At 45.4% G+C, this 13,271-nt stretch overlaps 2 non-coding genes across 2 annotated transcripts; both read left to right on the forward strand.

Moving 5' to 3' along the window:
* The first annotated feature begins 5,930 nt into the window (after positions 1–5,930).
* Positions 5,931–6,004, forward strand: TRNAT-AGU. The gene has a single exon. It is a non-coding gene; the product is annotated as a tRNA-Thr (tRNA).
* Positions 6,005–9,326: 3,322 nt separating this feature from the next.
* LOC122929837 lies at positions 9,327–9,461 on the forward strand. The gene has a single exon (XR_006388053.1). It is a non-coding gene; the product is annotated as a U8 small nucleolar RNA (small nucleolar RNA).
* The last annotated feature ends 3,810 nt before the right edge of the window (positions 9,462–13,271 follow it).

Consider the following 13,271-nt stretch of genomic DNA (forward strand, 5'->3'; position numbering starts at 1 on the left):
GAAACCAACCTCCACTAACTCCCTCCTTAGGTGGGACAGTTGTCACCCTGTCCCTCTTAAGAGAGGGATACCTACCGGACAGTACCTGAGACTCAAACGCAACTGTTCTGAGGATAAGGATTTTAAACATCAAGCTCGCGATCTCAGATCTAGGTTTCAGGAGAGGGGATACCCAGATAGGACTCTCAGACTGGCCTATGAGAAAACCAGGACATGTACACGAACCGAACTTCTTCATCCAACAAAGACTAGAGAGCGTGGGTCTCGGAGTACTGTCCGGGTGGTAGGCACCTTTGACGCGACTGCGTCACAGGTGAGGAGAATTCTGACACGCCATTAGGACACGTTGCTGATGGACCCAGATCTGGCTGAGGTTCTGGATCCCTCAGTTTCCCTCACATTTAGGAAGGGTAACAATCTGAGGGACAGGCTGGTGCACAGCCACTTCACCTCCGCAGGCAAGCCACGGACATGGCTGGACAGATCTTTGACGGGTTGCCACAGATGCGGACGGTGTAGTTTCTGTGGATGCCAGGTACAGGGTAAAACTTTTGTCAGTGAGCCCAAGAGTACCATCTACCACATTAAAAGCTTCTTGAATTGCCGCACTACAGGCGTGATCTACCTGATTACGTGTATTTGTGGCCTACGTTATGTAGGAAAAACATTCAGGGAGCTGCGGAAACCCATGGGGGAGCATCAAGGCGACATTCGCAACAATAGGGACACCCCCATTGCGCGCCATGTGCAGACGGTCCACGAGGGACGTACAGCATCCATCAGCTTCATGGGGATTGAACATGTTCCCAAGCCGACCCGTGGGGGAGACTGGAATAGATCCATCCTACAAAGGGAATGCTGGTGGACATTCACACTGAATACAGTTGTCCCCAATGGGCTTAATGAACATTTGAACTTCAGCTGTTTTCTTTGTTTACCCAATTTTTCTGTGTAGGCCTTGTGGCCTTTTTTCCCCACTTTAAACCTCATTTTATTTCTGGTCATAGACGCGAGATGTTTGGCACATACTGTCATATCCGTGTGAGGAGGTGGAGGAGACTCAGGGAGGTTATGGGTCTTGTACGGACCAGTGAGCAATTTGTCTCCCCCTCTGTCCGTTCTCTTCTTCCACCTCAAACTTGTGATGGATGAGAGTCTCCCATATATGGCAGAATGGGGAATAATGCATTCATAAGTATCTAATTTAGTACCCTGCTTAGCGTAGGAGAGGCTGAGGCAGGATACTTTGCCTTTCTATCTAATGGCCGAGTGTACCACTATGGATATGTCCTGTAGTCTGGCCATTATGAAAAATTACTGCGCCTGTGCGGCCGGGCCTCGTTCATGTGGCCGCGTCTCTGATGCACGCGCGTCTTGTGTGGCGCGGCCGGATGACGTCTGAACCCGGCGTCGGCCGTGCGTTCCACCCTTAGCCCCATGGAACGCATGGGACTGGGACAGGTGGCGCAGGCGCGGAAACGTGACTTCCGCTCACGTGACCGCGGCCTCGGACGCCCTGCAGGAGCGTCATCAAGATGCGCATGTACCAGAAGTCCATCGACTCCGGAAGATGCGCTTCACCTGGCCCCCTAGCCTTTATAATGCGGCGGAATTCGCCTCACCACTGACGGTCATCATCCTAGCAGACACCACCACACTGGGTCGTGCTATACAGTGTGCCTACAGCCACCTCTGACCGCAGCCATAAACGAGTAAGTTTGATACCTCTCCTCGACCTTATACTAGGTGATGGGGGGGGTCTCCATTCTTTATTTTCTATCTGACTATTCTTTAGTGACGTATTACTATACATACATGTTTTCGTTCACAGGCTTAGTCATGGTTTGATTAATACGAACACGTAGCCCCGTGTCCCCTGAAGAATCCTGGGGCTCTAACCGAAGAAACGCGTCGGGACACTTAAGTATACACCCACACACTTAAGTATACACCCACCTTGACCTCCTTTGACGTCTAGGTGGTGTTATACCCCCCCTTTATTTCTGTGTTCATTATTCTATATATTTTTTGTAGTATTTCAAAGTGTGAACTCTGCCTCTACCTGTCATAATTGAATAGGGCCTCACCAGGGTTTTCTACTTAGGATCAGAGTTCCTGTCTGGGCCACCCCTCGCGGGGTATTTTTGGACCCCGTCCTTTAGATACCTTATAGGGAGTCACAGGCAGGGAGGTACTAGGGCTAGTGGGCATTATTTACTATATTTGCCGCCGCCCAATTTGACCCCCTTGTACCTGATTTATTTCCCTAGTGACATTTTTGTGTTCTGTGTTTACACTTGCCCATAGGGCATGTCTTATTCGTTGTCTGTCTAGTAGGGGCTATTTTATCTCCTGTTTATTAAAAGCGAAGTTTTATTTAGTCTACTGCCCCTTGAGTTCTATTTTTTGAAATTTAGTCAGGCTGAGTAATGTGTTCTGTCCGTGGGTCTTGAGAATTTAGAACTTTTGTTTGTCTAGTCTTTGATGGCTAAAAAATTTTCTGTGTAGTATATTTCTAGAACAATAGCGGGAGTATCATTTTTTCAAAAATTATTCGGTCAGTCACCTTTATCTGGTATGTTTATAATAAAACAGGTTTTGAAGGGGTATCGCAGGGCCAATTTTAATGTTGATATGAGAAGGCCCATTTCTTTGGATATGTTAGAAAAATGTGTAAATGTTCTTCCTGATGTTGCTAAGGATAGTTTTGAAGTTGCGTTGTTTAAAACAACTTTTATACTGGCCTATTTTGGTGCCTTTAGAGTGAGTGAATTGGTAGCTAATTCAAAAAAGGCAAATATTAGTTTGCTAGCTTCAGACGTAACGGTTTCCTAGGGGTCGGGTGAATATCAAAATTTGTCATTCAAAGATGGATCAATGGAGTCGTGGGCAAGTGGTTTCCTTGAACAGTTGGTCAAATTCTTTTTTGTGTCTAGTCAGTGCTGTCATAGCTTGGCTGCAGATAAGGCCGGATGTTCAAGGTGCATTTATAATACATGCTGATTCTAGTCCTTTAACGAGATATCAATTCCGTTTCTTGCTTAAAAAATGTTTAAAGGTGTTGCAAATGAGTCACTTACGAATATCCTCCCACTCATTCCGGATAGGCGCAGCTACTGAGGCGGCTGGGATGGGTCTGGAGGGTTCAATTATTAAAAGGATTGGTTGGTGGTCTTCTAGAAGATTGGATTTGCTATGGAGAATGAAGAGGGACATGTCCCTTTTATAATGTTCATGTCCAGATGCCTTTCTGGTGTATTAGGAAATGGTACAGAGGCTGATCTGGTCGTCTGCTGAAGGCCGGTTATTGGCAAAAAATTAATAAAAAATTAATAGGGCCATGGCTAAGTTCATTCCGGTTCTGGGGGGCCTCAGCTATAGTTATATTGATTTGTAAGGTTTTGTTCCTGGTCCTTATAAAACTGATAATGTACACCTATCTAAGGTCTGCAAAATGCTCTGGAGGGATGTCTGTGTTGCATTTTTGGGGGGCTATGCCTCTGTAGAGTCATGGCTGATGCAGGTTTGAAAGAGAGGACATCGCTATAAGGTGCTGTCAGTTTAAGAAGACCTGGACCAGCCCACCCTCCCTTTATATGTCATGTTGCTCTTATTAGGGGGATATTTGGACTGATTGGTCTATAGATTTATTTGGTGCTTGGTTAAATTATTTATTAATTGATGGTTATTTATGGATTATTTATTTATTTATCTTGGGTATCCCCGAATAAAGCAACACGGCCTAATTTTATCCACAAAGAAGCGTGTGGTCTCTTATTTAATTGGTTATTGGTTGAGTTATGGAACCTGTGTTACCATGCTCTCCTGGACTTTCAGCGTCACAGCGGTCTGCCGTTACACCACATGATCGGTGACGTGCCAACCCGCTGGACACTGCACATACTAGAAAGGCGGACCAAGTTGTCCCGTGCCAGTGTCCAAAACATCACCTTTGTTAAAATGACCATCTTGCCACTTTTACTGTCTGCCTGCCATGTTTTTGCCTGCTGACCATCATGTTCCTTACAATGACTGCACCTGCAGCTGTCATCATGCCACGGCCACCATCATGGAACTTCTGCCTTCTGCCTGCCAACATGTATCATATAACATCTGCTGTTGTTTTTGCCACCCACCACCACTGCAGTAACCACTCCGTGGTGATGGTCCCCTACTGCCACCGCTATTAACACTTTGCATCTGTCTCTACTACTGCTACTATCACCCATAAAAAGCTGATATACTGCCATGCCAGGTTGCTACCGCTGCTACTCATGTTGCAGCCACATACCGCTAATACCTTACCTAGCCTTAATCCACTCGAAGGCCTCTTTCACATGGGCATCATGGATTTGGGCCGGATAAGATGCCAGGGCGTTGTGGGAAAATGCATGATTTTTCTGCGCGAATGCAAAACATTTTAATGAGCTTTGCAAGCGCGTGAGAAAAATCGGCATGACATGGGTTTGGGTTAGGTGTTGTGTAGATTGTATTATTTTCCCTTATAACATGGTGATAAGGGAAAATTACAGCATTCTTATTACAGAATGCTTAGTAAAATAGGGCTGGAGGGGTTAAAAAAAATAAAAAAGTATTTAACTCACCTTAATCCACTTGTACGCTCAGGCCGGCATCTCTTCTGTCTTCAGGACCTGGGTAAAGAACCTTTGATGACATCACTGCGCTCATCACATGGTCCATCACATGATTCATCACCATGTGATGAGTGCAGTGACGTCACCACAGGTCCTTTTCCTCCAGCACAGCAAAGAAGAAAGAAGAGAAGCCGTACTGCGCGAACAAGTGGATTAAGGTCAGTTAAATAAAAAAATATGTTTTAACCCCTCCAGCCCTATTTTACTAAGCATTCTGTATTAAGAATGCTATTATTTTCCAATATAACCATGTTAGCTGATCTACTGTCATGCCAGGTTGCTACCGCTGCTACTCATGTTGCAGCCACAAACCGCTGATACCTTACCTAGCCTTAATCCACTCTAATTATGCTGCTTATTATACTCCAGAGCTGCACTCACTATGCTGCTGGTGGAGTCACTGTGTACATACAATACAATACTTATCCGGTACTTATCCTGAGTTACATCCTGTATTATACTCCAGAGCTGCACTCACTATTCTGCTGGTGGAGTCACTGTGTACATACATTACTACTCCTGTACTGATCCTGAGTTGCATTCTGTATTATACTCCAGAGCTGCACTCACTATTCTGCTGGTGCAGTAACTGGGTACATACATTACTTATCCTGTACTGATCCCGAGTCATATCCGGTATTATACTCCAGAGCTGCACTCACTATTCTGCTGGTGCAGTCACTGTGTACATACATTACTCATCCTGTACTGATACTGAGTTACATCCTGTATTATACTCCAGAGCTGCACTCACTATTCTGCTGGTGGAGTCACTGTGTACATACATTACTACTCCTGTACTGATCCTGAGTTACATCCTGTATTATACTCCAGAGCTGCACTCACTATTCTGCTGGTGCAGTCACTGTGTACATACATTACTTATCCTGTACTGATCCTGAGTTACATCCTGTATTATACTCCAGAGCTGCACTCACTATTCTGCTGGTGTAGTCACTGGGTACATACATTACTTATCCTATACTGATCCTGAGTTACATCCTGTATTATACTCCAGAGCTGCACTCACTATTCTGCAGCTGGATCGAGGAATTGAGGCTCTGTAAAGGGAAGATGAGAGGCAGCGAGTACTTGTAGTTCTCAGGAGGTGTGAACATAGGAATGACCTTGCTTGTGTCCGCGCTGCGTTGGCGGGATTGTCCCAGGGGTACATTTAGAAATGCCACAAGGATAGTACAAATAAGTGAATGCTGGGAGTAGTAGTCAATCATTGTTAATGAGGAATCTGAAACTGCTTGGTGCTGGTCAGTACCTGGCGCTGTGGCTTAGTTGGTTAAAGCACCTGTCTAGTAAACAGGAGATCCTGAGTTCGAATCTCAGCAGTGCCTTGTGTTTGTCACTTTATACCGTTTTATTAGAATTTGATTTATTACATTTATTGTCCAGAAATCCCAGATCATTTATAGCAGAACACTGATCTCTGCTGGGGAGAGGCGGAAGTGCAGCCGGGGATTTGCTTCTCATCTGTTTTCTACATCATTACAGTGGGCGCCACGTAATACCGCATCTCACCTGCAGTAGTCTCACGGCAATAACAGCTCCTCACCGCGGCTTTTTCCGAACCCACCCGAGCTACGCGGCTTTTATGACGTCACCGTGTAGCCCCTGCCTCAAAGGAGGATTGGACAAACCCTTTAAGTGAATGTGTCGGCAGCATTGTTTAAATCACATTTTTATATTGAATATAATTCTTCCGTTACATTATTAAAATATATATAATATACTGCAGTCTTCACACTGGTCACTCGGTCTTTTGTGAGCCACCAAATGGTCCATAGACACAGCGGTATGGAGGGGACATCATTGTCTTCTATGGGAGAGTCTTCTAGGCATGCTCTGTGCCCTGTGCGGAGGTAAGGAGGAAGCAGATAAGCTCTGACAATTGCCGATTGTGTATGGTGGATCCTGTCTTATCTATACACAGGGGTGTTACTTGTAATTGTAATCCTGCCTGTGGTGATAACAATGTTAGCTGCTATGAAATTACCTGTACAGAACAGGAAATCATGACCAATTATTTGGCCTAGTGGCCAGTGTGAACATTGCAGGGTTATGTACATTTCACCCAAAATTCCTAAAATTATGTTTAATATTAAAACATAATTTAAACAATAGCTCATTTTCTGATTACACATTCCCCTTAAAGAGGTATTCCCATTTGGACATTTATATGTAGAAGAGGTGCTGTTTTCACGTCTGGAGAATGAGACCTTGTCTCCATCCGCCTAGATTCCATAGATGTCCTATAGATGCGAGTCCCAGCTTTCAAAAATGACGCCCTGTCTCCTGGTGATTTGCTATAGATGTCCTATGGGGTGGGTCCCACCTCTCGAGAATGAGGCCCAGTCTCCATCTGCCGATATACCACAGATGTCATACAGGTGTGGATACCACTTCTGGAGAATTTGGACCTGTCTCCTTATGCCAATTTGACATAGATGTCCTATAGGTGTGGGTGCCACCTCTTGAGAATGATGATACCACACTGGTAATCTCCAACCTGCAGCTTTCCCACTGTTGCAAACTCCCATCATGATCTGATAGCTGTATGATGGGAGTAGACGTTATGCAATAGCTGGAGAACCTCAACCTGGGGAGCATTAGATGCCTCTGGCAGACCTCAAGGCCATCACAGAAATTGATCTGCACCGCAATTGGGGTTCCTATGGGCTGACAGAGGGTGCCTCCTTCTCTTACACTTCTAAGATCACTATTGAACATGGATCGGGGAAGCCACCCCATACCGACAGTGAGAAGTGATCAGGGTGATCGAGAAGGGTACCGCTGCCCTTTAAAGATCCATTGAACCCCTCATCATGCCTTATTGGAAATGTATTAGGATGTGAAATGGCATCGCTAAGCCGGGAAGCGGTTAAATATCAATCCCCCAATGTAATTTCAGTATGTATGATTCGCCAGCAGAATACAGACTGCCATAAAACAGCCTCACACTCTGCATGCGAATACCTGCGTACTGGTTGTGTAGCGTCAGCCCCCCCCCCCCCCCATCGGCTTCTACTAGAAGGCCCTTTGGTGGAAAGTTAGCAAAATTGGCCAAAGGGATAATCAGAGGAGCCCCCCCCCCCCCCTCCGAGCCAATCAGGACGTTGCTTTTATTTTTTTAGGGGCCAATGAGACATGAAAGCCGGAACCTTAATGGTTGCTATGGAGAAATCCAGCGCTCATGCCTTGCCCCTTACAACAATCACTCCGTGACACAGCAACCACCAAATGTGGCATGACTTCACAGCGAGCGCTAAGGGCAACGCTGCCCATTGAAATTGTCCGAAAAAATTGCTGAACTTTTGTGAAAATCACTAGAGGGCGCCATGACATTTTGCACTAAGGGGCTCATACGGCCGCACCGAGCGTCAGCAATAAAACTAATGCCGGATTTAAGCGACTGCCCTTCTGTGTTGCAGAGACAGAAGTGTCCTAAAGACTCTGCTGCAAGTCCCTGTAGTAACGAATGCCCTTTTATAAGATGGCCGAATATACTTCACAGTCACATAACAGGAATCATGCCCTTCTCTAATATGGCGGAAGGACGCTGTGACCTAGGGATGCCCTCTTGTAATATGGCCGAATGGTCAGTGCAGCGACGTAATGCCCTTTACTGACTGAGTTAGGCCTCTTTCACACTTGCGTTGTCCGGATCGGGCGTGTACTCCACTTGCCGGAATTACACGCCGGATCCGGAAAAACGCAAGTGAACTGAAAGCATTTGAAGACGGATCCGTCTTCAAAATGCGTTCAGTGTTACTATGGCAGCCAGGAGGCTATTAAAGTCCTGGTTGCCATAGTAGGAGCGGGGAGCGGGGAGCAGTATACTTACCATCCGTGCGGCTCCCAGGGTGCTCCAGAGTTATGTCAGAGCGCCCCATGCGCATGGATGACGTGCCATGCGATCACGTCATCCATACACTTGGGGCGCCCTGACGTCACTCTGAAGCGCCCCAGGAGCCGCACGGACGGTAAGTATACTGCTCCCCCGCTCCCCACTACACTTTACCATGGCTGCCAGGACTTTAGCGTCCCGGCAGCCATGGTAACCATTCAGAAAAAGCTAAACGTCGGATCCGGCAATGCGCCGAAACGACGTTTAGCTTAAGGCCGGATCCGGATTAATGCCTTTCAATGGGCATTAATTCCGGATCCGGCCTTGCGGCAAGTCTTCAGGATTTTTGGCCGGAGCAAAAAGCGCAGCATGCTGCGGTATTTTCTCCGGCCAAAAAACGTTCCGTTCCGGAACTGAAGACATCCTGAACGGATTTCTCTTCATTCAGAATGCATTAGGATAAAACTGATCAGGATTCTTCCGGCATAGAGCCCCGACGACGGAAATCTATGCCGGAAGACAAGAACGCAGGTGTGAAAGAGCCCTAAAGACTAGATGCAAATCACAAGTCGCAGTGCATTATGGGCGAAGCGATTGCTGAGCAAAATGAAACATTTTCAATAGGTCTTTATTAGCCGAGTGAGGAGACAGAGAGCGACGGTTTGTAACGTGGGTGACCGAGGCGTCACGTGACCGCAGCCCGCGCTCATTGTGATGCTATCGTACAGCGGTGAGGGAGAAGTGGCGTCCTCGCCCTGAGGTCGGTGAAGAGCGCGGGACGGGCGGTGGCTGCTGGGAGCGGTGTGGGGGCATTGTCAGTGAGGTCAATCCTTACCTGTTCCTCCTCTGGGAGAAACAGACATGATGAATGGAGGAGGCTGAGTGTGTGATTACACCGAACTCCGACACCACCCTGACTGACAACTCGGGGCGTGTGACATTCTGAGCCCAAACCTGCTGGCGATCATATCCGTGTGTACAAGAGCAGAGGAAGGGGGTGTTGTCATGGTTACTGTCTCACAGACTGTGGGATTAGTGTAATAGAAATGTCTCCTGTGAATGGACATTACAGGGACTGTGCCTCAGACCTGCTGTGGGGTGTGTGCTTTCCTCCTGGATCATGTGACCAGATAATGGGGATTGTGCTTTCCTCCTGGATCATGTGACCAGATAATGGGGATTGTGCTTTCCTCCTGGATCATGTGACCAGATAATGGGGATTGTGCTTTCCTCCTGGATCATGTGACCAGATAATGGGGTGTGTACTTTCCTTCTGGATCATGTGACCAGACAATGGGGATTGTGCTTTCCTCCTGGATCATGTGACCAGACAATGGGGTGTGTGCTTTTCTCCTGGATCATGTGACCAGATAATAAAGAGGGAGATCCCATTATGGAGACAGTTGGCCGGTTAGCTCAGTAGGTTAGAGTGTGTTGCTAATAACAGTTATGGTTTGTGATGTCTCACCTGGTAGATGTATATGGAGTGGGTTCCCCCAACCAATACAGACTCACCCAGTCTATAAGACAGAAAATAGATATAAAATATATGATGCTTGTGCACACCTCATTAGGAAGAATTCAGCACTTACGAGCGTAGGTTCCTATAGTCTTAGGTAATTTATTCACGTAGGTATGAATGTATGGGGTGGAAGTATATGAGGTGGATAAATAGTTGTCCAGAAAGTATCAGATTTCAAACGACAGGGACCAGAAAATATGATTGGATCCCTATAGTGGATATCCCAGATATTCTTTGTGGAACACCTGATCAGTACCGTTTGGGGTACATGTATCAATCTGTATATGATACAATTCACCCAACAGTTATTACAGGATTACATAAAAACTCTAAAATTGCTCCTATATATATTATTAATACTTGACATTGACATCCATAATCACAAAATATTGTGCAAAAATGTGCAGAAGATTTATGCAAAAAAATAATTTATTAAAGTTCATCCCAAAGATAGTGTAGCAATTACGGACCACAATAGGTGTAAAAATAAAATAAAATATGGGAAAAGGACTAGTGAAAAAATATATATAAACTATAATCCATCCAATAAACAATTCATCCGTATTAGAACATCCACAGTAAGAGTCGTATCCAATAAAAACTGTAATAAACTGTAAGGATAAAAGGAAAAATTGGGGTACATCCAACGGAATAGTCTATCCACAGCAGGACCGTGACATCTATTGGTAGAGATGGCTGCAATATATTTCCAGTTGTGCAACAATGTATCACTTTCAGGTGGAGTAATATGTTGCAATAGTAAGTAGCAGTAATGAAATACATACCCAGCGGTCCTTTAGTTGGCTTATTTAAAGGGCTTCTGTCACCCCACTAAACTGTTGTTTTTTTTGGGGTACTTATAATCCCTATACTGCGATATATCTATTCATTATGTTATTAATAATTTTCGTTCGGTAGATAAGGCAAAAAATGTACTTTTATAATATGCTAATTACCTGTCTACCAGCAAGTAGGGCGTCTACTTGCTGGTAGCAGCCGCAAAAAAACGCCCCCCTCCTTGTGTTGATTGACAGGGCCAGCTGCGATCTCCTCCTCCGGCTGGCCCTGTCTGCATTTAAAAAATCACGCGGCTGTCTTGATTCGGCGCAGGCGCTCTGAGAGAAGGAGGCTCGCCTCCTCAGCACTCCCTCAGTGCGCCTGCGCCGATGACATCACCGAAAGAGAAGATGTCATCGGCGCAGGCGCACTGAGGGAGTTCTGAGGAGGCAAGCCTCCTTCTCTCAAAGCGCCTGCGCCGAATCAAGACAGGGGCGCGATTTTTTAAATGCAGACAGGGCCAGCCGGAGGAGGAGATCGCGGCTGGCCCTGTCAATCAACAGGAGGAGGGGGCGTTTTTTTGCGGCTGCTACCAGCAAGTAGACGCCCTACTTGCTGGTAGACAGGTAATTAGCATATTATAAAAGTACGTTTTTTGCCTTATCTACTGAACGAAAATGATTAATAACATAATGTATAGATATATCGCAGTATAGGGATTATAAGTACCCCAAAAAAAAAGAGTTTAGTGGGGTGACAGAAGCCCTTTAATATAATATAGTAGATCCAGATTACTCACAAGTTTATACAGGAATTGGGATGTATCCAGTAAATGGTTAATCCACAGTAAGACTACTGCAACTCTTAATAGAAATAGCTATATATGTTTCCAATGTTGCAGAAAAAGTAACAGCATGTCGCTTTCCAGGTGCAGTATGTAGGACAATATATAGAAAAAGGCTTATGGCAGCCTAGATCAATGTGGTGGTCGATGGAGGTTACTCACGATTAGATGTTTCAGATTAGTGAGGAAGTTTATCTGGTAAAGTCACAGGAGGTGTTTTTCTCTCTTTACAATGGATGCATGCCTCAGGGTCACAATATGGGCATCGCTATGCTTGAGACGACCTGATTGCAGTATATCTCAAAGACCATATATAAAAACAGAAGTAGAAATCTGGCTGATGTATGGCGTCTGACTGGGGGGTCCTCTCTCACCATACGCGTTTCGGAGATCCCAGTCTCCTTCCTCAGTTTATCCACCTCATATACTTCTACGCCAGAAATTCATACCTACGTGAATAAATTACCTAAGACTATAGGAGCCTACGCTCGTAAGTGTTGAATTCTTCCTAATGAGGTGTGCACAACCATAATATATTTTATATCTGTGTTGCTAATAACGCCAAGGTCGCGGGTTCGATCTCCGTACGGGCCATTGGTTTTCTGCTTTCTTTTAAAGGGTCGTCCGGGTTTAGAGCTGAACATGGACATGCCCCCATTTTTAGACCCCCCCTGGTATGAGCATTGGAGCATTTCTTACTCCGATGCTCTCCTTTGCCTTGTGCTGCATCAGGCAGGGCAAGGGCTTTTTTTGCTTATATTTTTTTACACTGCTAGGACGAGGCTTCCGCCTAGCAATTTTTCCGGCGATGTTATGGCTCTAATGGGCGGGCTTTAGCGCTGCCCTAGTCGTTTTGCAAGCTGGTCTATTAGTGCTGGTGATGTCACCGGGCTCACTGCTGGGTGGAAGCCTCCGCCTCACTTTACCAATGGAGTGCCCCGGTACATCACCTATCACATATGTCAGGTGATGCTATTCCGTGTTGGACTTGATCTTCCTTGGCAAGAGCAGCCACAAAGGTGAGTGGTTGCTGAAGCACCTCACACCCTGCCTGTCTCCCCGCCAGCTCCAAGTTGGCAAGGTTGTGGAGAGAGGTCCCGTAACAGACAATCTGGCTTCATGTCAGCAGAGAATTAGTCTTGATACACTTGAGTTGGACGGCACTCCTGAAAAAATCTTTTTTGCACGGTGCTCAGTGGTAATGTGAGATAATGAATATTAAAGGAGACCACGGCACTCGTTTTTTCGTATGTAAGAAAATTATTTTTATATTTTCATATTTTCATTTCATGATTTTCATTTCATTTCATGATATTATTCCAAAATTTCATTGTTTTAAAGCATCCAGGAATGCAAAAGACTTGGCCAACGTTTAACGTTTCGGTCCTTGTATGGGACCTTGATCACGGCCTGGAGTAAAATACAATGTAATATGTCAGGAGACATTATATATAATAAGATAGTATATGTTACATCATTGTTCATGGTATATATTACAAGTATGTCAAAAATAGTCAGCTCTCATGGGAGCACAGAGGATGGCAGGTAAGTATACTGTCATATTATATAGGTATCATCTCTAGTAAAGTTGCATACAATTGGGGACAGTAGTAT

The sequence above is a fragment of the Bufo gargarizans genome, chromosome 2, assembly GCF_014858855.1.
Source record: "Bufo gargarizans isolate SCDJY-AF-19 chromosome 2, ASM1485885v1, whole genome shotgun sequence".
Lineage (NCBI taxonomy): Eukaryota > Metazoa > Chordata > Amphibia > Anura > Bufonidae > Bufo > Bufo gargarizans.